Source organism: Cuculus canorus, chromosome 27 (assembly GCF_017976375.1).
Source record: "Cuculus canorus isolate bCucCan1 chromosome 27, bCucCan1.pri, whole genome shotgun sequence".
Taxonomy (NCBI): domain Eukaryota; kingdom Metazoa; phylum Chordata; class Aves; order Cuculiformes; family Cuculidae; genus Cuculus; species Cuculus canorus.
In genome coordinates, this window is record NC_071427.1 from 1,797,092 (window position 1) to 1,822,601 (window position 25,510).

At 49.2% G+C, this 25,510-nt stretch overlaps 2 protein-coding genes across 3 annotated transcripts in view; one reads left to right on the forward strand and one right to left on the reverse strand.

Moving 5' to 3' along the window:
- ADAMTS10 (ADAM metallopeptidase with thrombospondin type 1 motif 10) overlaps nucleotides 1-8,954 on the reverse strand; it is a 68,074-nt gene extending 59,120 nt beyond the window's left edge. Inside the window, exon 1 of the mRNA XM_009565706.2 lies at nucleotides 8,605-8,954. The gene's annotated coding sequence lies outside the window, so the exon portion shown is untranslated. The remainder of the gene's footprint in view (nucleotides 1-8,604) is intronic.
- Nucleotides 8,955-14,670: 5,716 nt separating this feature from the next.
- LOC104063473 (tyrosine-protein kinase ZAP-70) overlaps nucleotides 14,671-25,510 on the forward strand; it is a 30,800-nt gene continuing 19,960 nt past the window's right edge. For both annotated transcript variants that reach the window (XM_009565672.2, XM_054049796.1), the window contains exon 1: nucleotides 14,671-14,835. The gene's annotated coding sequence lies outside the window, so the exon portion shown is untranslated. The remainder of the gene's footprint in view (nucleotides 14,836-25,510) is intronic.

Sequence of the window (25,510 nt, forward strand, 5' to 3'; positions counted from 1 at the left end):
CATCTACAGAACGCATCTGAAGGCTGCCAGTAGAAACCATCCCAAATGATCCAGACCAGCCTTTTTGGTATAGGAAAATGTATAGTCAGATGGCTCTGGCCAAATATAAGGTTGAAAGACAAGGGGTTGTCCAGCCTGGAGAAGAGAAGGCTCCAGGGAGACCTTAAAGCAGCTTTCAGTACTGAAAAGGGCTCCAGGAAAGCTGTGGAGGAGCTCTGGATCAAGGAGTTCAAGGATAGGACAAGGGGGAATGGTTCTCAGCTGAAAGAAAGGAGACTGAGATGAGATCTTAGGAAGAAATGTTTTCCTGTGAGGCCCTGGCCCAGGTTGCTCAGAGCAGTGGTGGCGGCCTCATCCCTGGAGGTATTCAAGGCCAGGTTGGATAAGGCATGGAGCAACGTGATCCAGTGGGAACGTGTCCCTGCGCATGGCAGGGTGTTAGAACTAGATGATCTTTAAGGTCCCTTCCAACCCAAACCATTCTATGATAAAAATCCCACATCCCAAACCTGGAATCATCAAGGAAAATTAGTCGTTCTCTTGCACTTTCAACCAAGCCCATCAAACACCACCTTCCATGCAGCCGATATGTATGTCTTATTTAGCAGGCTCCCAGGTCCAGATCGGAGGATCAGGCGATGTCACCCAGTCACAAGCACAGCAAGAAATCAGAGCTCAGCCCTTAAAGCCGGGCACGGAGAGCACCCAGGGTACGGCAATAGGCAGGTCCCTCCCTCAGGGCGCTGAGTGGCGATGGAGCTGGGTGCTGGGTGCTGGCTGGAGCTGCTGACCTGCTGTGCCCCCCCGGGGCAGGTGGCATTTCATGCGTGTACAGTCACCACCCCAGCTCCCAACAGGTCCCTGCACGTTCCTAAGGACAGAGTAAACAACCCTGCTCAACCCGCCACACTTCTCCAAACTTCCTTGCTTTTAGCAAGAGACTCCTGATATTCCCGACAAAATATTTGGCTGGACTGCTAAGTCGAAAACATGCTGAGTTGCAGATGGCAGAAGTCTTTTTGCAGTCATCCTGCCAGCAGGACAAGACTTCCACTGGGAAGTTATTTCTCAGCTCTAGAGGAATGAGTTAAAACCATTATGGGTTAAACGCATTATGTGTTAAAACTAGGAAAAAACAGCATTAACTACTCAGCGACTCAGTGCTAGGAGCATCGGCTGCAGAATGTGAAAAATGGGTTAAAGCCACAGGTCTGCAGAACTGAAAACAAGAGCTTGAACCTTAATCTGCTTTGCTGTTCCAAGCCTGGCCTCTCTGGGGGCACGGCAAGCAAAGAATTAGAAACACGTAGTTATCACTGTTCACCAGAAAACAGCAGCCTCCAGCCATGGGATGGTTGCTGCCTGCACTGCTGTGCAGCAACCCTTTAGGGTCCCCTCTCCGTCCCCCTCATTGCTCCTCTTATCAAGCCTACGCTGCAGGAAGGATAAGGACTTTTGCCTTTCTCTTTCTTGCTAAGAGGGGACCTCCAACACTCGCAGCAGCCGACCTCACTTGCAAAGGCTGTTCCATCTCTCCCTAAGAGCAATTCTGTGCAGACTCCCATTCCAGCAACTGTGGGGTCAAATTTAGTTTGTCCAGAGGAGCTTTTGTACTGTTAAAATAAGCTCCGACCTCATCCAGAGGCACTCACCAGCAACATAGGGAATCCAGACTGGTGCTGCCAGCCTGAAGCTGAGAGGCGAGGGGTCTGAGTGGATGTTTCCGTCCCTCCACCAGCACCCTGGTAGCCTGGATGAGGACGGAAAGCCTTGCTGCCTTCGGACCACCCGCTCCCTCTTCCAGGCACTCCACGCTGCGCCCTGCTGTTCTTTAGCCGGGCACACCCTCCATCCCTTTGTACAAGCGAGCTTCACAGGGGTTTGGGCTCACTCCAGTGCTGTGTGGGAGTGGTATTTTTTTTTAAAACACAAGAATTGTTTTACAGTGAAGTCTATTCACTGCAATCTCAGTGAGGAAAGGACTGAAATACCCCCTTGCTCCTCTCCAAAATCTAGCGGGATCTTTAATTTCACAAAGAAAGGGGCAAAAGAAACCCGTGGCAAAGCAAGGGCATAAAGCGGAGAGCTGGGAGCACCGACCTCTCTCTGACACTGACTGCTTTGCTTTCTGGAAATCCTATCTCTCGGTTACATAAGGATCTGGCCCTATCTGGATAGCTGGGGTCACTGCATTTCTCCAAGTGTGGTAAAACGCTCGGAGGTCCTCAAGAGGAAGGCAGGAGAGAAGTGCCAGCTCATCTCATCAGCACGGGGCAGTGCGAGCCACAAGGCTGAGCCCAAATCGAGCTGCTAGCCCAGTCCACTCAAGCCAGACAGAAGGTGGCTACCGATGCTCCCAGCCCTGGACTTTTCTGCTTTAAGGAGATGACTCCACCAGTTCTCATGCAGGTCCACTTTCAGACAGGACTTATGCAATAGTTTGGAGCCACTCCATGTGACCCAGACTTGCTGGCTTTCTGCCACCACTCTCCTTGCTGGCTTCAGCCATGCACAAACCAGCAGAATTAAAAAGATGACTGAGCAGTCATTAAAAGAAAGTACAAGTCACCTCCCACACCATGCCCCTACACACAAGCACCACGGACATGGTGCACATGTCGTCCACACGCGTGCAGACCATAATGGCAGCTGTGCAGCTGTGCATGAGGACGCAGGTTATCCACATGAGGATACCCTTCAACCATGTGAGGACACGCACTGTTAGTGGGAGGATACACTCTACCTGTATGAGGATGGGCATTCTCTGCAGGCACATCTACATTTGGTACCCACACGCCCCTCCGCATGCGCAGCCTGCATGCCATCATCACGAGGACCTCTGGATATGCCATATGTGAGGGATGGTTTTATACCTGGCTTCTCCACGTTTGCATGACTGCCTTCTGCCTTCATAACTTCATGAACTGCATCCAGTTCTGGAATCCTCAACATAAGAAGGAGATGGAGCTGTTGGAATGGGTCCAGAGAAGGGTACAAAGATGATCGGAGGGCTGGAGTACCCTCCATATGAGGACAGGCTGAGAGAGTTGGGGTTGTTCAGCCTGGAGAAAAGAAGGCTCAGAGGAGACCTTCGAGCAGTTTCCAGTACCTGAAGGGGCTAGAAGAAAGCTGGAGAGGGGCTGTTCATAAAGGCTTGTGGTGATAGGACGAGGGGGAATGGGGATAAACTGGAGAGGGGCAGATTTAGACTGGACGTAGGAAGAATCTCTTCCCCATGAGACTGGCGAGACACTGGAACAGGTTGCCCAGGGAAGTGGTGGCTGCCCCACCTCTGGAAGTGTTCAAGGCCAGGTTGGATGGGGCTTGGAGCCCCTGATCCAGTGGGATGTCCCTGCCCATGGCAGGAGATTGGAATTGGATGATCTTTAAGGCTCCTTCCAACTCAAACTATTCTATGATTCTATTATAAAGCTACACCTTCTCTCTGCAGGGTCCACTGTGGCCAGGAGAGAATCCAGATCTCCTGGGCTGCCACGCAAGCAGCTCCGTCCCCGTGCTCCCACCGCTCCCCCAGTGTGCTGGGAACAAGGCTCTGCTGTGCTTGGGATGCCAGGCAACTGGCCCGGGCTCTTAGAAAGCCCAGGAGCACTCGCATCCCTGAGCAAGCAGACGCAGTGACTGCAACAGCTCGGCGCAGCCATCTGTGTCCCGGCAGAGCTGGCTCCCGCAGCAGCCCTTCAGCAGTCTCTGTGCTTACACAACACAGCAACAACAGCACCGAGTCCTGGGGTTGCATAAAGACAAACGCTCTCCTGTGCCAACACTGAGCTCCACTCACCTGCGTAACCACCACTGGCTCTCTCTCCAGGAGAGCCGTTTGTCCCAGGTCAGGCTGTAGCATGTCTGATACAGTCATCCCTTACGAAGGGCTGTCACAGCTCACACACCAAGCATGGCAACCTAAATTCGACCCCTTCCTCAGCCTGACCTTCAGGCAAGGCCATACCCCACACATCTGTAGGGCTGTACCTGCGCTGAGACCTCCTGACAATGATGTGTCTGGTCATCAAACTGGAGGAGCTGTGCTGGAGGGCAGAGCCCCACTACAGCCCCTCTTGTTGCTGGCCACACCAAGTGCACCCACGGTCCTGCACAGCCTCAGGCCCTGAAGCTCAAGAGACAAGAGAGCCCTACCGAGCTCTCCAAGGAGAGGATCTGAGGTGCCTCCTGTTACCCAGAAGGGCTGTGAGAATCATCGAATCACTAGGTTGGAAAAGACCACTAGGATCATCAAGTCCAACCATTCCTACCAACCACAAGAAGCACCATAGGACCTGCAGTGAGCACAGAGGTCAGCAGCTCCTTCCACCACTGGCGCAGCAGAGCATTCCCGTGGCACAGCAGTGTCTCACGCTGCACCAGCAACAGCACAGCCCTGGATAGGGGAAGGGATCCACAGCACCGCTTGTCTCCAGCACTCATTGCTGGTTTGGTCCTCCAGACTGAATCAAAGAACAACTGAGGTTGCAAGGAACATGAGGGGATCTCTCTTCCCACCCCACACTCAGAAGAAAGTGAGATGGAGTTTAGGATCACAGAACCCAGGCTGTCTCATCAGGGGCTTGGAGGACACACAGTGAGCTGTGGAGCAGAACCCTAAAGCTGCGAAGTTTGTTTTGACCAAGTTGTCCTTCTGGGAAATCTGACTCTTCCCATCCGCTCCAGCTGCCTCCATGCCTGCTCCATGTGCTTCCAGGGCCCTGGGGTGAGACCCTCCCCCTCCACAGGCATGCAGGCAGCACCCAGCCCCGCAGGGCACTAAGAGCATGAAAATGCAAACACACAGCCTAGCCTCCCTCCCACACCGACAGCTGCTGCTGCATCCCTATGACCTCCCCACCTTTCAAAGTCTCCATGAAAGCAGGTGAACGCTACCAGCTTTCTTTCACAACACAATGAAGCTGAGCAAAGGGAGAAGTGATTTGGGGACCCCATGCAATCACCCCAGGGCTGCTTTGTGCAAGGGAACGTGACTTTGAGCACCCACAGACCTCAAGACATTATCGTTTTCCCTGGAGGTGTTCATGGCCAGGCTGGATGAGGCTTTGAACAGCCTGGTCTAGTGGGAGGTGTCTCTGCCCACGGCAGGTGGGGTGGAACTGGATGGGCTTTAAGGTCCCTTCCAACCCAAATCATTCCATGATTCTATGATTACCACACCGGAACGTGCCAGGGGAGCTCTGCAGCAGGATGAACTCCTGCAGACTGCATTGGGCTGTGGAATCCCTCCAGGCTTTATAGATCCGAAGGCTCTGCAGCTCATTTCCAGGCTCTGGCTCCCTTAAGCAAGGTCAATGAGATCTGCTGTGCAAAGAGTTTATGGGCCCTTTTCCCCTCCCTGCAGGTTCTCTGTTCAGGGAAACATATGGTCCAGATGGTTTGGATTTGACGGGGAATGGCAGGGTGCAACAGAAAACACGCCGACTCACAAGCATGTGTGGCTTGCGAGGAAGCTGCAGCCCAAAGGCCACTGAGCACACTTCTTTGTGCCTGGCTGTGGAAGAGCTGCCTTCGTTTATGGCCAAGGAATGAACTAACCCCGACAGCGCTGAACTCATTGTTTGCACTGGTTTTGAAGGGTGAATTCTTGGTCCTGTTGAGGTCAGTGGCACAACTCCCCACAGTGAGAGGCCAGGATTTCATCCATGAGTTCAGCTCATCAGAAACCAAGGATTATCGCTGTTTTGAGTTCAGAAGGATTTGTAGAAATGCATAGGAACAGATAAAATGGAACTCATTCTCCCTTTAAAAATGAAGCTATGATGGAAGAACATGAAACACAACAGCAATAACGGTGAGTTGGGATGATAAAGAGAAATGTAAAGGCACTGAAGAAACAGCCATGGCATAACCCAAGCATTTATTTTCCCAGCCTGGGAGAACACAGAAGAGAGGAGAGCAGCAACAATAAGCAGCCAGATGGAGACCCTGCACCAAACACGTGCCACTGACATCGCTCCACTGAAGTCAGATGGACCTAAAATATTTTGGCAGAGATTCTCAGTGGAGAATTTCCCCACTTTTGAATTGGTGGCAGACTTAAATCAAGACTCTCACAGCAAACAAGACTGCCCAAGCATGTGGTTGAGTCACCACCCCGGAGGCGTTTAAAAGATGGGCAGACAAGGGGTTCAGGGATGTGGTTTAGTAGTGGACAGGTACAGTTGGACTCAATGATCTCAAAGGTCTTTTCCAACCAAATGATTCTATGATTCAAGATGGAGAGATCTGCTTTGATGGGGTCCCTTTGAAACCACCTTCAGTGTTGAAAACTGAATATCCAGGATGGTGGTTTCCATGTTTCTCACTCCTCAGTCGCTGCATGAGATCCAACCTCCCTACAGATTCCCAGGAAATGTTTCTAACCACTCGCCCTGCAAACATTTCTCGTGGTGGGGGGTCAGGCGAAGACATTTTTGACTTGCGTATCTCCAGCACATCTGAGCTGACATCACCCCAATCTCTAGTGAATCGTTTCTGAAAACTTGACAAATTTGGTCCAAATTCTGTTTGTTTTAAGTTCATTTGTGTTAACTTGAGATCTAGGCAGGACAGGACGTGACAAACACATCCTGCGGAGTTTCTGGCTTCGAATGAACTAATTGCTGGAAACTTGGCAAGAAAAGTGGTTTTTGGGGTTGGGGGGTTCAGAGAATGTTTAGATAAGTGCTTGAATGGAATCATCCCCTGGGTGGGCTTGATGCAACCTGTGCTGAAAAGCCCTTCATGAAGCTGCTTCTCGGGGCAGCTGAGCTTACGTTGCCTCTGGACCAGAGCTTCATGTGATAAGAGAGCTGATCCCAGTAACAGTCTGGGTGGCCTTAAGCCATCAGTGATAAGAGAGCCTCTCACGTTACAGGTTTGCATGTTGGTTCCTCAAAGGCCTCCTGCATGACTAGCTGACACTGTTTATGTTGAGCAGGCAATACCTTCCCTTAGGGCTCCACTTCACCCCATCGGCTGCTCAGTCACAGCTTATCAGGATCTCCCACTGCCAAAAGAAACAGTTCAGCCCCTGAGTCTTATCCGGGAAAAGCATGATTTACAGGAGATGACAGGACCTTTCCCATTCCACCCAACAAGCAGCTGCTTGGGGAATGCAACTGGAGATGCACCGATGAGTGCAGGGGGTTTTAGGGAGCTAAGGAGGAGCAGGAAAGGAGAGGGTGCTGCCGTGGGGCGAAGCGGGAACAATGGGAAGCTGAGGATGGAGCAACCGGAGCACTCGGCATGTTCCATATATGGAGAAACTTTGTGACATTGGAACAACCTCCAAAGAACTGGAGGAAGCCTCACTGATAGAGGCGTTTCAGACTAGTCCGGGCAAGGCTGCGGCAAGCAGAGCAGAGAGAACATCCCTGTGCCGGCTGGGGAATTACCTGGGCACCTGACAAAGCATTTCCCTTTCTAGCATCCACAGGGAGACCAGAGAGGAACAAAGACTTCAAAAATCTCCCTGCTCTCCCCCATCACACACTCCATCGCACACTGTCACCACGTGAGCTCTGCTAACAGCAATATTAACGAGAGCAGAATAAGAACCAGATCTCTGGTGTGGCCGAGCTGCATCCAGCCAGCGTGGGGATTGGCATGGGCTGAAAGAGGAGGACAAACACCTCCCCTGAGGTTTACATCTCTGCATAAAATTGACCAGAAAAATGCTCCGAAATGACTCTCTGGTGAGATTTTAGCTTGTGCCACGCAGCTGCGGCCGCCGCTGGAGCAGGGTACCTGTACAGCTTGGTTTGATTCTCCTCTCTGGAAGATATTTGCCAAGGTTATTTTATAAACTCCTCGCTATTTATAGCGCAGCTCCTTCAGCTCTAATGAGATAATCTTCTGGCATTCCACCACCACTAATATTTACTTTGATGTTTAAAATAACACGTTCAGAGGGATTGATCTCTTTTAAAAAACCCTTAAATCACAATCAAAGCAAAGAAATATTCGCTGCAAGGGGGCCAAATGCCTGGGGATGCACGCAAAGTTAATGACACTGCAGCTTTTTCAGGGCAGACACTTTCTAATCCGCTGACCACATCGGACAGGAGGGAAAGAAGCATTGGCAGCTCCTGAAGATGGAGAGAGACAGCGAAAGAGGGAGCGCAGTGTGTGTTGATTCTCAGGAATGGAGAGAGCAAGGAACATATAATTCAGCGACCAGGATTATAGCCACTGCTTTCTGTAATCGAGAGCTTTGCCCACGGCAGAGAATTGTATTTTAGAGCAGCAAACACGCGATCGGAGGGTTTCATGCAATAAAAACCTGTGGAGCAGCGTGGGGAAAGGGGGAGGCGAGGGAGACAGCACGCGAGCACGGATGCCCGACTCCTGCCGTCTGCAGACGCTTTGAAACACAACCCTGCATTTTTTTGATGGAAACTCTGAATGTTGGAGAAGGGTGAACATGGTTTTCATTCTCATAAATGTTTTTTCCAGCGTGCAGTGCTCTTTGGGCTCATTCCTTTACTCCAGAGAGACGGTTCTGATTTCAAAGCACATTCGCGTCCCCTCCACCCCAGACCACCCCACTCCAACCTCAAAGAGGCTTCCCTGGAAAAATGATTTTAAAGAGTGCTTTACCTTTTTTGAAGTGTTTTTCCTTCTTTCTTCTTTTCCTCCCCTTTTTTAATTCCTTGAGCTGCTGGTTTGGTTTTTTTCCCTTTTCTTTTTCCCAGCAGCAGCCAACAGCTCCTCTCTCCCTCTCACTCCTGCGCGTGTCAGAAAGTTTCCAGGCTGAGGGGTTTTGTTGCCTTCCTCAAGAACCTTCTTCTGTCAGACCCAGGCAGTGCTGGAGTTAGAGGCTCTGCTAAAAAGTCTCCTTTCAGGAAGTGAGCAGTAATAAGAGAGTGGCTTGGAGGCAGCATGTATAGGGGCTGCTCAGAAAAAAAAAAAAAAGAAAAAAAAGGGGGAAAAAAAACTTTGCTCAGGAATTTTGCCAGGATTATCCAAAAAAAAAAAAACCCAAACCACCAAACCCAACCCCCCCAACCCCACAGGGCTATAAAAGTCCCGCCCTGAGTGCTGACATCAGTGCAGAAGGCAGGTCTTGCCTGGAACAGTATAAAACTCAGCAGCTAAGTTGTTTTAAGGAGCAGGCGGCGATGTTCCCCAGGCTCCCAGAAGATAAAACATCCCAATAAAAGCCATAAAGCAATAACAGTTGTGCTGACGGTGGCAAAGAGCAGACCAAACAGATCAAGAAAAACCAGGATTTTTGGCTTTTCCCCCAACAACAACCACCACTCCCAGCCTCGTTTTAACTGCAGCTTCTAAAAAAGCCAATGTACGGCTGATGAAGGGGAGGTTGGGTTGGATGACCTTCAGGGTCCCTTCCAACCCAAACCATTCTATGAGTCTATGAAATGGCCTTAACGAAGGCAGCTGGGCTCTACAGCAGTGTCAGATATTGGCTTTAGAGTTAAAATGCCCTCAAAACATTGCTCATGTGTTCACAAGTCCCTTCCCTTCCCACTGACATAATTTTTGCCCTGCTGGCTCTTGTGATGCCATCATTTCTCTCATTCTGCTGCCACCGTGGAGCATCCCACGTGGGACAATCCATTTCTAAAGCAAAGAATAAACATCGTAATGTAATGTAATGTAATAATAAAATACTGCCTGTTTGAAAACAAAGCTCTCTCAGGACACATAAAACAATGAGCAACTGTAAAGGGCAGGAGCTCATTTCCTTCTTCCTTCTGAAGTCAGCTTTGAGATTAGAAAGCTGAATATATGAGCGTTGGTAAAGAGAGAATAACCTGACAATTCCACAAATATTATAAAAAACAGCCCTTCCAAACTGTCCTGCTTTGTTCTGGATACAGAGAGGGGACACAGGGAAAGGATGGCAGTGCCAGGCACTGACCTCCCCATCTCTGGGAGCAGAGGGACTCCAAACCACCCTCGAGCAGCCTTTTAGGATGAAAGGATTTGAATGAAGAGTAAGGAGGAGAAAAGTTGCTGGTGGAAGATGTAAGCTAAGCCTTAGACCAAGCTCCGTGGAGGTGAGACCCCTCTGCCCAGGAGCAGATTGCAAAGCTCTGGGAAGGGGGTAGAGGGTTTGGAGCCCCGTGACATGTGGTGTAGATGCTAAGCCCACAGGACAGCCAGTTCCCTCCAGGATGCAAGTCCTGCCATGGCCCTTCGAGGTCCAGAAGGTACAAATCACAGGATCCAGCCCTGGGGCAGGTCTGGGCAGCCAGGGATCTTGGTGATGGGCCAGGGTGACACCCAAGCTGACCAAGCTTCACTCTGTAACCATCTGACCATTAGATGGGAACGGAGAAAGAAAAAGCCACAAAAGCCTGGCCAGCCCGACTAATCGGGTGTTGCCCAAGAAAAGGGATTAAGAAAAAAGCCAGAAGCTGTGGGATTTTTGCTGTATATCTTCCTACATCTTCTGCTATCTTCTTCTGCCAGGCTGGATGGGGTCTTGGGCAGCCTGATCTAGCGGCGCGTGTCCCTGCCCATCACAGAGGAGCTGGAACTAGATCATCCCCAAGGTCCCTTCCAACCCAAACTATTCTATGATTCTGTGATCAGTAGAATCGTGGAATGGTTTGGGTTGGAAGGGAGTTCAAAGCCCATCTAGTTCCAAACCCCTGCCATGGGCTGGGACACCTCCCACTGGATCAGGTTGCTCAAAGCAACATCCAACCTGGCCTTGAACCCCTCCAGGGATGGGGCAGCCACCAATTCTCTCAGCAGCCTGGGGCAAAACCTCACCACCCCAGCAGATCTTCCTAGTATCTCATCTTAGTCTCCTCTCTTTCAGCTGAAAACCTTTCCCTCTTGTCCTGTCCCCGCACTCCCTGATTCATGAGCCCCTCTCCAGCTTTCCTGGAGCCCCTTCAGGTACTGGAAGGTCACTATAAAGTCTCCCGGAAGCCTTCTCTTCTCCAGGTTGAACAATCCCAACTCTCTCAGCCTGTCCTTGGATGAGAGATGCTCCAGCCCTTGGATCATCTCTGTGGCCTCCTCTGGACTAGCTCCAACAGCTCCATGTCCTCCCTGTGCTGAGGACTCCAGAACTGGATACAGGGCTCCAGGTGGGGTCTCAGAAGAGCAGAACAGAATTCCCTCCCTCACTCTGCTGGTCCCACTGCTTTACATAGAGCCCAGGATACAGTTGGCTTTCTGAGCTGCAAGCATTCACTGCCAGCTAAGTGCAGGGCTGAACCTAAGCCACAAATTGCATTTTTTTCATTCAATAACCATAATTCATTTTCCTTCATGGATCTGTGCAAACCCTGATTCCAGCCTTCTGAACTCCACTCCTCAGTTGGAGCAGTGGTGTGACCTGAGCAGGAGATGGTCAGGAGGGACCTGCTGGGCCTCCGATGGTCTCAAACTATTTGATATTGCCTGGTAGGTGTGCTCATCCTTACAGCTCCAAGAAAACAAGGGGAAACACCCTTTGTGAAAAACATCTTTTGCTCCAAGAAGGAGATGCCGGATGGTGGGAGATCAGAGCCCTCAGCTCCACTCCTGTGCTACCCCATTCCAACAGAATCACAAGGACCACTCTTCCTCATAAGCATTCAGACTGGAAAGTCCTGTCTCTCCATTTGAAAATGGAGTTGAAAGTGACTGCAGTTGCTGGGCTGAACTTTTGGCTGGTGCTCTGGCTTCCTTCCTCCCCAGGTCACCCTGGCCATTGTCTGAGCCCCTAAAGCGCACACATTAAAGAGCAACTAAACAAAGAATTTTGGGTTTAGTTGAATGGTGCTGCACCTGGCCAGGGAAAGACTAATTGCTCAAAGCATGGCTTGGTGCCATACCAGGGGCTTTCTGCCTGCTGAAGCTTGCTTCCAGACACACTTAGTGTGTGAGGAAGAGGGACTGAGAAGCAGATGCCCATCTTTCCTGCATAGCAGTGAGTGGCTCTGTGCTGCCTGTCCTTCTCCCTTCCTAAAGAAACCTGCCTTTTCTTGATGGGCAGTGTCCAGTGCCTTCCAGACAACGTTAGAGACTCCTGACATACAAGGACACACAATCTATGTGCTTACAGACAAGTCCCCCAGCCCTGTACCCAAACCCCACTCATACTTACACCAGGCCAACTCGAAAACTAGGTCTTACTCCAGTCTTTTTCTGTCTGTGAAAGGGTGATGGAGCCACCCCAGAGCTGCACACACCTTCCTAAGCCAAGGCCTTCATTACCTGCACAGGAGCCTAGAAAAGGGGGAGAGGTAAAAGAACCAGATATTCACAAAAAAAGAGACAAAGTACAGGACCCTGCATGAAAAAAAGGGTTTTGCAGGCAACCGACCATCACTACAATTCATTTCCAACATCAAACAGTACCAGCCAGATGCTCCCTCTCTTCCTAGGATGAGACACTTGAACTCCTCTCCCTCCAGCTCCCCTGCATCCTCACTTATTCCCGGGATGGAGCAGAGCCTGTGCTCAGCACAGCACCAGCACCCAGTCCCCAAAGCCCAGCAGCCCGGTGACGCTGCACCCTCCTGTGGCTACGCGTGGCAGAGGCTGCACGCTGGAATCCTGTGAGGTCCAGGCTCAGCACCAGGCTGGTAGAAGCCCCACAGGGATGATGCATCGAACCCTAGGAAAGCACAAAGAGCAAAGCCTGCAAGCAAACTCAGCGCCGGCGCTTCTCGGTGGTGCTGGCTAATGCCCAAATGCATCCATTGTGCCCAGCTGCAGCACCAGCTCGCCCAACACTGAGGCCAGCACTCATTTTAAGGCTTGTAAGGCTGCAAATTGTGTCCTGGTTCCCATTAAAATACACAGGGAACAATGCTGAGGCTTGATGTGATTTTTTGGTCCAATCATTTTGTACATAAAATAAAGAATGCTCTCTCTCTCGCTCTATCTAAACTGCTTGGCCTGGGCAAAGTTCCCAGCTCTGGCTCTACATCACAGCCTGGTCCCAAGTCCATGTCGGGACTCGCTCCTTGGCCACAGACTCACCCTTTTCATGGCTCTGCGGTACCCAACACAACAACTCCATTCAGCCTTTTAGCTACTGCTGTAATAAACAAACTGCCCTCCTTTGTTTGGGGCCCAAATACTGCAGGTTGAGAACCTGCAAGCGAAACCAGCTGTAAACAAATGTTTTTGGTTTGCCACTAGTGTGGAGACACGCAAACTCATTGCCCAACAGTAAAACTCCGTTTAATTAATCCCAGGTGCCAGATAAAATTGGGTTGTTGTCTCTCTGGGTTGTTGTCTCCCAGGGTCATAACTCCAGCTTGGAAAGCACAGTCCTCAAAAAGCAGTTACCAAGATCATTCTACATTGACTAAACTTTGTGGGGACGTTGGGCAAAGGATAAACGTGGAGAACCTTGCCAAGGGCTCAGGACTGAGAGCTCTCCCTTCGCACTACAAGGTTTGATGTGCTGGGATGCTGCATTTTCACGTTGTAAACTGCCTAAATGACTCATCTGTTCCATCTCAGGATCTCACGTTGCCCTTAGAAAAAATCTTTGCTTCGGATTTCTGAGTAAGCATCATGTCCAGCTCCACGTCAAAACGTTAACAAAAGGCTCCCCCAAGAGCAACTTGGCAATGAAATGCCATGCAGGTGGGTAATGCCCAAGGAGAGCTTGCATTTCACATATCTAACCCTGTTACTGGGGGGTTTTATTCCAATCAGTCTTGAACATCAGCAAGCTCAACCTGCCATGGTCAGGGCCCTAGTTCCAGTTTCTCCTGCAGCACAGAGTCTTCTGCCTGCAACAGTGAGACACTTTGGGATTCCTTATCCATCTCCTTGGGTCACATCTTTGGAAAGAAGTCATGGCACTGTAGTCTTTCTCCCCAGTCACCAAGAGCTGGCACTGAACACCGATCCTTTACCCATCTCTTCCAGCTGTGGAGCAGCAGTGAGCCATTTACCACGCCTGGTGATAAAACATGCTCACATTCTTTTCTGGGAAGGGGGACATGACCCTGAGGAGCAGCTGGAAACTACCAAAACCAAGCACGTTTTTGGTGGGACTGGTGTTGGATGGCTCCCAGCCCAGCTTTTAGTGTTATGGGTGTTTTGGCACTAAGAAGAGATAATCAGAAAGCAGGGCAAGATAAACAGACTAGGAAAGGCTTCTTGGGTTACTACATCTAGGTCTTGACCACCACAAACCATCATTCCAAAGCAGCCCCACACAGAGGGCCTTTCTCAGTAGCCTCTGGCTTGGATGTAGAAAATTCAAAGAGACAAAACTCTCTTTACCCACTTGTGATGTTTGAGGGACATAGCCTGGCACAACAGAGATACTCACTTCCCCATGACCATCTGTCCAAAGGGCAAGGAGAGAGCTTGGATCTCAAGGCAACATCCTCCTCCAACATACTTGTTTAAATCATGGATGCCCCCTGGAAATGTTCAAGACCAGGTTGGATGAAGCTTTGAGCAAGCTGATCCAGTGAAATGAGTCCCTGCCCATGGCATGGGCGTTGGATGATCTTTAAGGTCCCTTCCAAGCCAAAACATTCCACGATTCTAAGTAGCAATAGCTCTTCACTACCTTCCTCTGATTTATTTTCTTCCATAGGAAACCCAGGCCTTGCACCGAGAAGGACTCAGAGATGTTTCACTCTTGAGCTACACGCTTTTACGTTCTCTTCTTTCCTTTCCTGTGCGAGAAGGAAATAGGTCACATTTCAAAGAAACCAGAAACAGAGGTTAGTGAATGCCAGGCTGCTCACTGGATGGTGTTACCAGCTCCACTTTCGTCTTCCAAAATCGACACATTTCTCACTCGAAGAACATTTTCCCCCTTCATTCCTTTCTTCAAATTTGTTGTAAGGAAGTCCCGAGGAGACATCCTGCCCATCTGCCAACCAGGTAAGAAGCACTTTTTTTGCCGTCGGTATCTCCAGTAGCTGTTAGGTGACACGGCTGCTTTGTTCCTCGTCTCATACGAGGGTTTGACAAACCCTCTACAAACCCTTGGTAGACATCAGGGGTTTCGTAGCAGGAGAGGAGATTCTCTGAAATGTCGGTGTTTATAGGCCCAGATGAATTCACTGTGCAACCTCTCTAGCTTTTCTAGTGAGTACTCTACTGGTTGGACTTGGTTTCAGTTTAAGCTGAAAGAGGGGAAACTGAGATGAGGTCTTGGGAAGAAATGTTCCCCTGTGAAGGTGGGGAGGCCCTGGCCCAGGTTGCCCAGAGCAGTGGTGGCTGCCCCATCCCTGGAGGGGTTCCAGGCCAGGTTGGATGGGGCTTGGAGCCCCTGATCCAGTGGGAGGTGTCCCTGCCCATGGCAGGGGGGTGAAACTGGATGGGCTTTGAGGTCCCTTCCAACACAAACCATTCCGAGATTCTGTGATTCAGGGGAAAAAAAAAGGTGTACATTAAGGAAATCATATTGGTTTTGAAATTGGGGGGATTTAGATATGTCAGAAGATGCTGAAAGGGAGGCTTGCAGTCCAATATTTGGTGCCAGCCCTTCTCTTCCCTTTACCTCTGGACATGACATCAAAACTTGTCTCCTTTGGAAGTTTCTCTTCAAACTGCCAGTCAGTGGCAAAGTGGGAAGATTTAGGATACTGGCACCTGCTGAATAACCCTCCAAATACTTGAGAAGGGCTTCGGAGATTCTCTGCTAACAAAGAAAACAGCAGACGTACTCAAAAACAGAGGCGCCCAGCAAACTGCATTTGTTTCCTTTGATTTCTCTGTCACCTTGTCTGTTCTTGCTCTGCCCTTTTCTGTGAGAGCAGGCACAGTTCCAAGCCCTATCGGTTCAAGCACAGCTCGTGGTGTTATGGAATAAACTGGAACACAGGAAAGCTGAGATGCAACCTCAAAAAATCTTTCCTAACGGGCAGTTCTATGAGAGTGTGGAATAAATGCTGCGGGGATGCAAGGGAAAGCCTGAGGAACAAACTGATGAAGCGATGAGCAACCTGATCCAGTGGAAGGTGTCCCTGCCTATGGGAGGAGGGTTGGACCTGAATGGGCTTTGAGGTCCCTTCCAACCCAAACCGTTCTATGATTCTATGACCTACAACATTATGCTTTCTGATATGATTATGATTTTTGTAGTTTTAACGTTTTATCATCCTTTTTCCTCCTGAGAACAGAAGGGCCCCAAGTCTCTCAAAAGCTTGCTGATGCTTCCAGGGACAGGGTTTCCTAAAGATGCAATGGATGATGCCACAGCACTATTTTGAACCCACACATATACACATGGGTATTAATGACTTTTTAAGCAGTTAATTCCTGTTAAGAACTTAAGCAGAAAGAGGCTTTCCTCAGAACTCTCAGATAGGGAGGATTATGCCACAGCCTCTTTAACACCTTGTAAGGCAACCAGCCTCACAAGGAGCAGAAAATCCCTGAAGCACCACGCTCTGTACTTGATCTCATTCCACCTCACCAGCGACACAAAACCTGGCAGATCCTTTTCCCAGGGATCTCTGCTAACTCATATACAAGCACTGGATGGGCTACATCAAACAACCTAGGATAGGAACTAAGTATAATACGTGTTTAGTCCTTTCCTCACCAGGGCAGGAATATGTGTTTTAAAACACTGCTTTGATCACTGAATGTGCTCACTTAGTCTTGTAATATCCCCAGAGATGCCAGGAAAGGCCCTGTTGGGTCTGGAATTGAATGGATGCAGGGGGACACACTGGAGAGAGACCAGAACATAAGACCAGGGGGCAATGGAGAAAACAGGCAGCTTTCATAGAATCATGGAATAGTTTGGGTTGGAAAGGACCTTAAATATCATCCAGGTCCAACCCCCCACCATGGGCAGGGACATCCCACTGGATCAGGGGCTTCAAGCCCCACCCAACCTGGCCTTGAACACCTCCAGGGATGGGGCAGCCACAGCTTCCCTGGGCGACCTGGGCCAGTGCCTCACCGCTCTCATGGTGAAGAAACTCTTCCTTATGTCCAGTCTAAATCTGCCCCTTTCCGGTTTATACCCATTCCCCCTCGTCCTATCCCCACAAGCCTTTATGAACAGCCCCTCTCCAGCTTTCCTGGAGCCCCCTCACGTACTGGAAGGTCGCTATAAGATCTCCTCCGAGCCTTCTCTTCTCCAGCTGAACAAGCCTTCTACAAACTTTCTACAGCTTTCTACAAACTCCATGCAGAGCCAGCAAACCAGGTTACAGCCACTGTAAGGGAGGCAGGGAGGATAAAGCATGAACGAGGGTCTTAAGTAATTCTACTTCTCTAATTCCTATTCAAATAGTTGGAACAAAAAGCTTCTACTGTTGCCATTTGAAACAAAGGAGAAGCCCTGTGCAGGTCTAGCCCATTATTTCTCTATACCTCAGTTTTATACTTAGAAAACAGAGATCATAAACTGTCCGTTCGGGGCACATTTCCACGCTCAGAACAGCCCTTTTCACACAGGAAATTACTGATTGCGAACGCAAACTTCCATCACCACCTGCAGGTCACGTGCTTTGCTCAAACGCATGTTGGTCAAACGCAACTACGTACTCGCCCTTTAGGGCTAGTGAGCTTTTGCAAGAACAGAGCTGGTGAAATGCGAGTCTTTAGGTTCCCCTGCCTCCACGAGTATTCGTTATCCTCTTCAGAATTCCTTGTTCAGGAGTTCCCTTTGACCACCCGCTAATCCTGTACAGTCCAAAGTATGTTTTTCATGCTCATAACATAAACCAGTGAAGGAACAGTCTCACCCTGCTTTGAAAGAGTGTTCAAAGAAGTCCTGACCAGCAGCAATGAGGCAAAGTTTGTTCTCCCACCCTGATGACTGGGACATCAGGACACGCTTCCCACCTGCAGTTTCAGAAACTCAGCTGGATCTGGCAGGATTCTCCCCCTTGCTGCAGATTGATTTCAAGTTCAGGTTCATCTTCTGCCTTTTAAAACTCCAAACAGGGCAACTGATGCTCAATGAACTTTACTATCAAATTGCAGATAATTGTTAAGACTCCAAACTGTCTTTCTGCTTTATCTGCGCTGTTTATATGACGTTACAGCCAGGAGCTGCCAGGTCTGCAGTGCCCTTGGCTCCCAGCAGACACTGAAGCTCACCGCTGCTCTGGCCCTTTTCTACAGAGCTTGTTAAGATATTTCCGGGGCTGTTAAACATGCCCTTGGCAATCCAAGAAGCATCTCCTGCTTCCTTGTGACTACATACCTGAGTAGCAATTTCCAAAGAGCAAGCTTGGGGACCTTAAATTCATCATCTAGCAGAGCATTTCCAAAGACCCTGGTGAAATGTGACCTCAAACTGCTTCTGACTGTTGAAAGGAACAGGGTTGCTTATCACCATCACCTCCCAGTTCATGCCAGGACAGCTTAGCCGAAGACCGAACTCTGTAAGTCTCACAGGACTGAGCCTCTTAAGCCACGATGCATAGCAGCCTTTGACTTCCAACAGGATCAGGGCGCCCGATTTCCAGCAGTTCTGCTGATCGATGCCTGTCTCTGCATTATGTTCAACCACACAGGAATGTCCGAGCTGACTTAGGGACTGGAAACCTCTCCCTATGGTCACGCACAGTACAGTACTAATGCAGTCAATGTCCTTTCTGGTGACCAAGCTTCTCCAAAGATCACTGCCCCATGCAATCCAAACTCATCCTGCAGGACAGAAGCTATCAGCATGCAGATCTCTCTCTCTCACTGTCGTTGTGGGCAATAGATGTTAAAGGCAACCACAGCTACCGAACACTTCTCCATGCCATTAGCTGCACTCTGCATGAGCTGAGCAGCCAATTCACCCAGGACCTTCTGCAGGTGCATCGGAACATGGGGATCCTTGGCAGCAACCCAGCTCTTGGACACTACTCCTGAGCATACAATAAAACCCCACCCTCATAGGACTAAAGCTACTAAAATCATAGAAGCATTAAGGCTGGAAAAGACCTCTAAACTCATCCCATCCAACCATCAGCCCAACACAACCATCCCTACTAAACCATGTCCCAAAGAACCACATCTACAAGTTTTTTAAACATGCCCAGGGATGGACATGTCATGGGACTGACCTGGGCAGCTGTTCCAGGGCTTCACGACTCTCTTTGGTAAAGAAATTCTTCCTAATAGCCAATCTAAACCTCTCCTGACACAACTTGAGGTCGTTTCCTCTTGTCTTCTCACTGGTCACTTGGGAAAAGCCATTAACATCTGCATAGCTAATCTGGACCTGAAGGGGTGGAGGGATTATAACCTTCTCTCAGCTGATGACAGAATTACTTTAGCAGGGACAGCTGCACAGAAGCCACACAGAATGAATGCACAGAACAGAAGCTGAAACTTTGGGCAAGACCCATCGTCTGTACCTTTGGACATACACATAGATTTTTTTTTATTCTGAATGATCCTAAATTACATCAGAAAACAATCGCTTCGTCCCGTGGGTGCCCCTGAAGGGCTGAGAAAACACGCAACTGTTGCAGTAAGTTAATAACTCAAGCAGATTTAGGGGTCTGGCACAATAAACGGGATGAGAGGCTTCAGATAATGATGTATTTTTTCTGGGTGTTCCTCAGGGTTTTAAACCAGCACAAGAAATCACAGTATCATAGAATAGTTCGGGTTGGAAGGGACCTTACAGCCCATCCAGTTCCAACCCCCCTGCCATGGGCAGGGACATCCCACCCGATCAGGGGTTCCAAGGCCCATCCAACCTGGCCTTCAACACCTCCAGGGATGGGGCAGCCACCACTGCTCTGCGCAGCCTGGGCCAGGGCCTCCCCACTGTCATGGTGAAGAAATTCTTCCCTATGTGGATGCAGAGCTCATTTACCACTGGCGCATTTTCAAAGCTCAAAGTTCTCCTTTCCCTGGGCAAAACCCGAGGAAAAGTCTGGGAAGGGACCGGGAAAGCTTTCAGCTCTTGCAGGAATCACTGTCGTGTTTGCCAGTGGAGAGCACTGAAGCACAGCAGGGTTACAAAGCGGATGCACAATTGTAAAGCCTTCCCGGAGTCCTACTGAGAAAAAACTCTGTTTTGAGAGTTAAAAGCCCAAAGCAGAACACTGAACCTTCCAGTTCATTCACTGTGAGCCCTGTTAGGGCTGTTCAGAGCTCCATCAGTGTTGCAGCAGGATGGAATCAATGGGATATGCTGGTTTCTGTCCAGGCTGCTAGAGGTTCCCAGGTGGGACAGCACTGGGATGAGCTGAAAAACCAAAGAGCAGAAGAGAAGAGGAGAAGGGTCTGGGGAGACTTTATAGCAGCCTTGCAGTACCTGAAGAGGGCTAAAAGAAAGCTGGGAAGGAACTTATTACAAAGGCCTGGAGTGATAGGATAAGGGGGAATGGCTTTAAATTGGAGGGGGGGAGATACAGATTAGACATTGGGAGGAAATTCATCACTATGAGGGTGGGGAGGCCCTGGCCCAGGTTTCTCAGAGCAGTGGTGACTGTCCCATCCCTGGAGGTATTTAAGGCCAGGCTGGATGGGGCTTGGAGCCCCTGATCCAGTGGGAGGTGTCCCTGCCCATGGCAGGGGGTGGAACTGGATGGGCTTTGAGATCCCTTCCAATCCCAAGCCATTCTATGACTCTATGATTCTATAAGCAGAAAAGACTGAGCAGCAAAACCACTGAGCTGCCTCTACTGCAGTTACGATATCCGCCAGCTGCTAACAAGCACCTGGATAATATTAGGGAACATAGTCTCAAACCTCATTTTATGAGGATTTGACCAAATCCAGTCACTCTCCTCAGGCACCTCGAGCTGTTGCTGCATATCAGTGATTAAGTGGACAAAAAAAGCAGATGACAGAGACAACATTGGAAGAGATAATGGACCCATCATGTCTCAGTCATTGACTCAAACTCCAAGCTCAAATTTCACAGATCAGTCCTCCTGCATCTGGGGTACCTGACACAACCACATTGTGCTCAGGTTCTCTCTCATTTTGGCCAAAAAGAACAGAAGACAGAAGCCAGCTGAGTATTTTAAACTCTTAAAGAGCTTATTTGTGCTTCTGAAAAGCTTCTAAATAATCCCTCAGCAGAAGCCTAGTAAGTAGCAAGTAAAAAAGTTGTGATAGGTTTGGCCTAGTGAAGAACAGATTATAGTTTTTCCTCGTCCATCTGCTGTCCTGCTCCTACCGCCTCGCCTCCAACTCATTACAAAACGCGTCTCTGGAAGAGATCACACTGGAATCTAAAAAGTTGCCGAGATCTGCAAGGCAGGTGGAAAGTCCACAAGATTTTGTTGCTGTCCGAGTAGAAATTAGGACCCTTTTCCAGTCAGATGTTTGTGCAGATCCTAAAGATTATTTGTGATGACACACACTTATGGTTTGCCCCTCATTTCTTATCTGAGGAGATTATAACCTTTCATGCACAGAGCTAAGAAGGCAGAGGTCGAAGCACACCTAGGTACCCAGCACGACAATTATATGACAACTAGAGCCTTATTTTATTACATTAATACAGTCCTAGGGAGGAGTGTGAGATTATGAACATCTCTATGAACCAGTGGAAGAAGCAGCCTCCTCAAATTCGAGATCAGATCGCAGAAGCATAGAATGGTTTGGGTTGGAAGGGACCTTGAATGTCATCCAGTCCAACCCCCTTGCAGTGAGCAGGTACATCTTCAACCCATCAGATTGCTCAGAGCCCCGTCCAACCTAACCTTGAATGTTTCTAGAGATGGGGCATCCACCAACCCTCTGGGCAATCTGTGCCAGTGTTTCACCACCATCAGCGTGAAAAATTTCCTTCTAATATTGAGTGTAAAGTTCCCCTCTTTTAGTTTAGAACTATTACTCCTTATCCTATTGTTACAGGCCCTGCTATAAAGTTTTTCTCCATCTTTCTTATAAGCCCCCTATAAGTATTGAAAGGCTGCAAGAAGGTCTCCTCAGAGTCTTCTCTTCTCCAAGCTGAATGACCCCATCTCTCTCAGGTCCTGCAGCCATTACCACACCAAGTGATAAAAGGTAGAGGGCTGTCAGCAAGGGTCCTGCATGAGTCAGACAGACAGGTGCTACAGCCCAGACCTCAGTGCTGTGGTTGAGCTGGGAAAGGAGCCAGCAAACATTATGTTCCACCCTGAGGAACGTAATTTTGATGCAGACAGAAAATAGTCTAGAGAAAAGCCCTACAGCCACAGCAAAATAGGGCCAGAAAGGCAGGAAAAATTTTCAGGGGCTGCCTCCATCTGTCCAAAATCACATTACAAGGGCAGAGTTAAACAGCACTAGGAACTTCTGGGAACTCAGCTGGGTCCATGAAGGGCAGGACATGCCCTACACAGCTGCCAGTACCCCGGCTTCCCTGGGACCTGGAAGGATTTCCATTTGGCTTCTGCTAGGAGGGCTGAAGAAAAGACTATTTGCAATTATTTGTTGCTGCCGAGACACACCCACTATGAAGCAGCCTGCAAGAGCAATAATTCTCCTAGCAGTGCCCAAACAATTGCCAGGCAGGACCATCCAGCCTGTCCCACCATGGCTGGATGCAATCCAGCAGCCTAGAGGGCTCTGTAGCACAAAGCCCTGTTCCTTGGACCACAATGTTCTCTTTGGAGAGTTTGTTTGGATGGGTTATTGGCATCCCACACAACCAGCTGACAAGAGGAGGCTGCAGGAGGATGAAGCAGAAGCAAAGTGATCAGGTTTGCCTTAAGACAGCGTTATCTCTCTGCTGCTCCTTTCAGTGTCTTGCATCCCAGAGGGAAAAGATGGGCGTTTGCAACACAGTGTTTGGCTGCAAGATTAGTCAAAGTTAGATTTGCTTGGTGGAAAAAAAAAGGAGGCTGAGGGAGACCTTATCACTGTCTAAGTTCCCTGACAGGAGGTTGTAGCAACATGGGTATTGTTCTCTTCTCCCAAGTAAGAAGTGATAGGCCCCAAGTTGCACCAGGGAAGGTTCAGATTGGACATTAGGAATGATTTCTTCACTGAACGGGTTCTCAGGCACCAGCAGAGGCTCCCAGGGAAGTGGTGGAGCCCCTATCCCTGGAAAGGTTTAAAAGACAGGCAGATGCGGTGCTCAGAGATCTGGTTTAGCAGTGGACAGGGACGGCTGGACCTAATCTCAAGGGTCTTTTCCAGCTAAACAATTCTATGGTTCTATGAAAAGTTAAGGGAGATGGTGTGTTTTGCCCATGGCAAGAACAGCAGGCTGAGCACAGGTAGACATGGATTAACGCAACCTCCCATTGACAGCACAGAAAGGACAAAAGCTAAGAACTTACCAAATGATGAAGAACGAGCTACTTTTTCACCTTAGTCATCACACAGGTGATCACTGAGCCACATTATAAACACGCACAGGAGAACATTTACTGCTGCGCATGTTACCTTGGTCTGCAAGCAAGCAGAGGACTTCGTCCTCATTTCAGATACTGATGTTCAACAAAAGACCACCAAAAATATCAACAACAATGGCAAAATGCCTCTGCATTCAGTGTTTTTCAGTTTTCCACAGAACGTTGGCTGAACTGGAAATTACGTTGGCCTGAGAAAGAAATTGAAAGTATTATTTTCCTTAACGGAACTCAGAATTGCAGAAATTAGATATGGGAAAGTCCTATTAGCTCACCCCGGTTTCTTCCTGCCTGTAGAGAATTGTTCCCTACACTGCATTTTCTGACCCAGTGTTAAGCGACAAGCACAATGGGACTTCCACTGTTTCCCCTGTTCCACATCCTGATGAATCTTCTCATTAGGGAATGTTTCTTCATAACCAGACTTACTTTCCACTGATGAATATCTTCTTCTTTATCCCCATATGATTTACTGGTGCACCCAAACCAACTTTTTCTTGATGAAAGACAATCATGCGCTTCTCCTTTGCTCTCAAATTTTCCCCTGTCACGCTTGGTCAGCGGCAAATGTGCGTCCTCCAGCCCTAAGAGCTGTTCTCATTAATCAGCCCAGTCAAGCCCTTCATTGCTCTCTCTTGATCTCACAATGTTTCCAACACTTCTAGTACGAAACCACCTACCGAAATCGGTAACCTCAGCAGCACCACTGTGCTGGGATCATGTGCGCCACCAGTACTGAACCACATGGATGGCATGGCTTGAAATTGGAGGGGGGAAGATTTAGATTAGACAATTAGGAAGACATTCTTCACGATGAGGGTGAGGAGGCCCTGGCCCAGGTTGCCCAGAGCAGTGGTGGCTGTCCCATCCCTGGAGGGGTTCCAGGCCAGGTTGGATGGGGTTTGGAGCACCCAGATCCAGTGAGAGGTGTCCCTGCCCATGACAAGGCTTGGAACTGGCTGGTCTTTGAGGTCCCCTCCAACACAAACCATTCCATGATTCTATGATTTTTTTTTTTGTCCAGACATTTTGATTTTTAAATTGCAGGAACTATATTTTGGTCTGCTTCATGTAAATAAAACTCACTTGTGTATGTTTGAGAAGCAGTGAGTGCATCCAGCGTTCTTCCCTACTGGCAGCAACTTCTATCCACTCTACTCACAGTAATATTCTGTTCATAAAAGCAGCCACCAGTAGCCAATACCAGGTGTCCAGCACATTCATTTTGTCACGTTCAGATCTGCTGATTGACCCCTTTATCTTGGCTTTCAAAGTGAGATCACAACCATCACTGCCCATTGCATTTACCGCAAGCATAGATAAACTGCTGTGATGTCTCAGCCAACTTTTGAGTTGGATATTTATAATCTGCCTGCCTACATCCCCTCTAGTAGTGCTAGAGAAGGTTGTGTCCCTGTTCCAGGCACTCCTATGCCAGCACTTTGGACCACAAAAGCTGCCATGACACATATTAGAAGTAGCTGTATTGAAAGATGAGGGTGGGGAGGCCCTGGCCCAGGTTGCCCAGAGCAGTGGTGGCTGCCCCATCCCTGGAAGTATTCAAAGACAGGTTGGATGGGGCTTGGAGCCCCTGATCCAGTGGGAGGTGTCCCTGCCCATGGCAGGGGGTGGAACTGGGTGGGCTTTAAGGTTTCTTCCAACCCAAACCATTCTGTGATCACTTCTATGAAATAGGAAATGATCATTCTATGAAATAGGAAATGAACTTGTGCATACAGCAATTCACCTGCAATAATCCAGAAGGAGTAAGGTGCCATCTGCTTGTTTCAGAGACCCATTGATACTTCTACTGCAATGTTCTCATCGTACTTTGACAAAGAGGACTGTCCTCTGCCTCTCTGACTCCCTGCTCCGGCACTGGAGGAGCACCTGCCCTGGTCTCCTCTGCAGCTGCATCGGAGGCTCCCAAACACCAGGGAGGCACTGGGAGGAAGCAGGGTGACACCAGAAAACTGCTTTCTGGGAACAAGGCGATCCCAGCCGTTAAAACAACAGCTTGAACAAAAAAAGAAAGGCAGATAGTTATACCCACCAGGCCCCCGTGCAGGTGGCCTTCTCCCTCCCCAGTCCCCTCCCTGTCTCCTGCTCTCAAAGTCAGAGGAGCAAATTGCTTCCGCTCATTAGCATCTGACAAATAACCACAGAAGGAAACCAAGTCCTCAGCAGGATATGAATGAGCTCAGGCTTTTAGTGCCATCTGACTACACCAAACAAGCATGTCATCAATTTTCCACGCTCTATTGCACCATTTCTCCCTTTTGGAAGAGGAT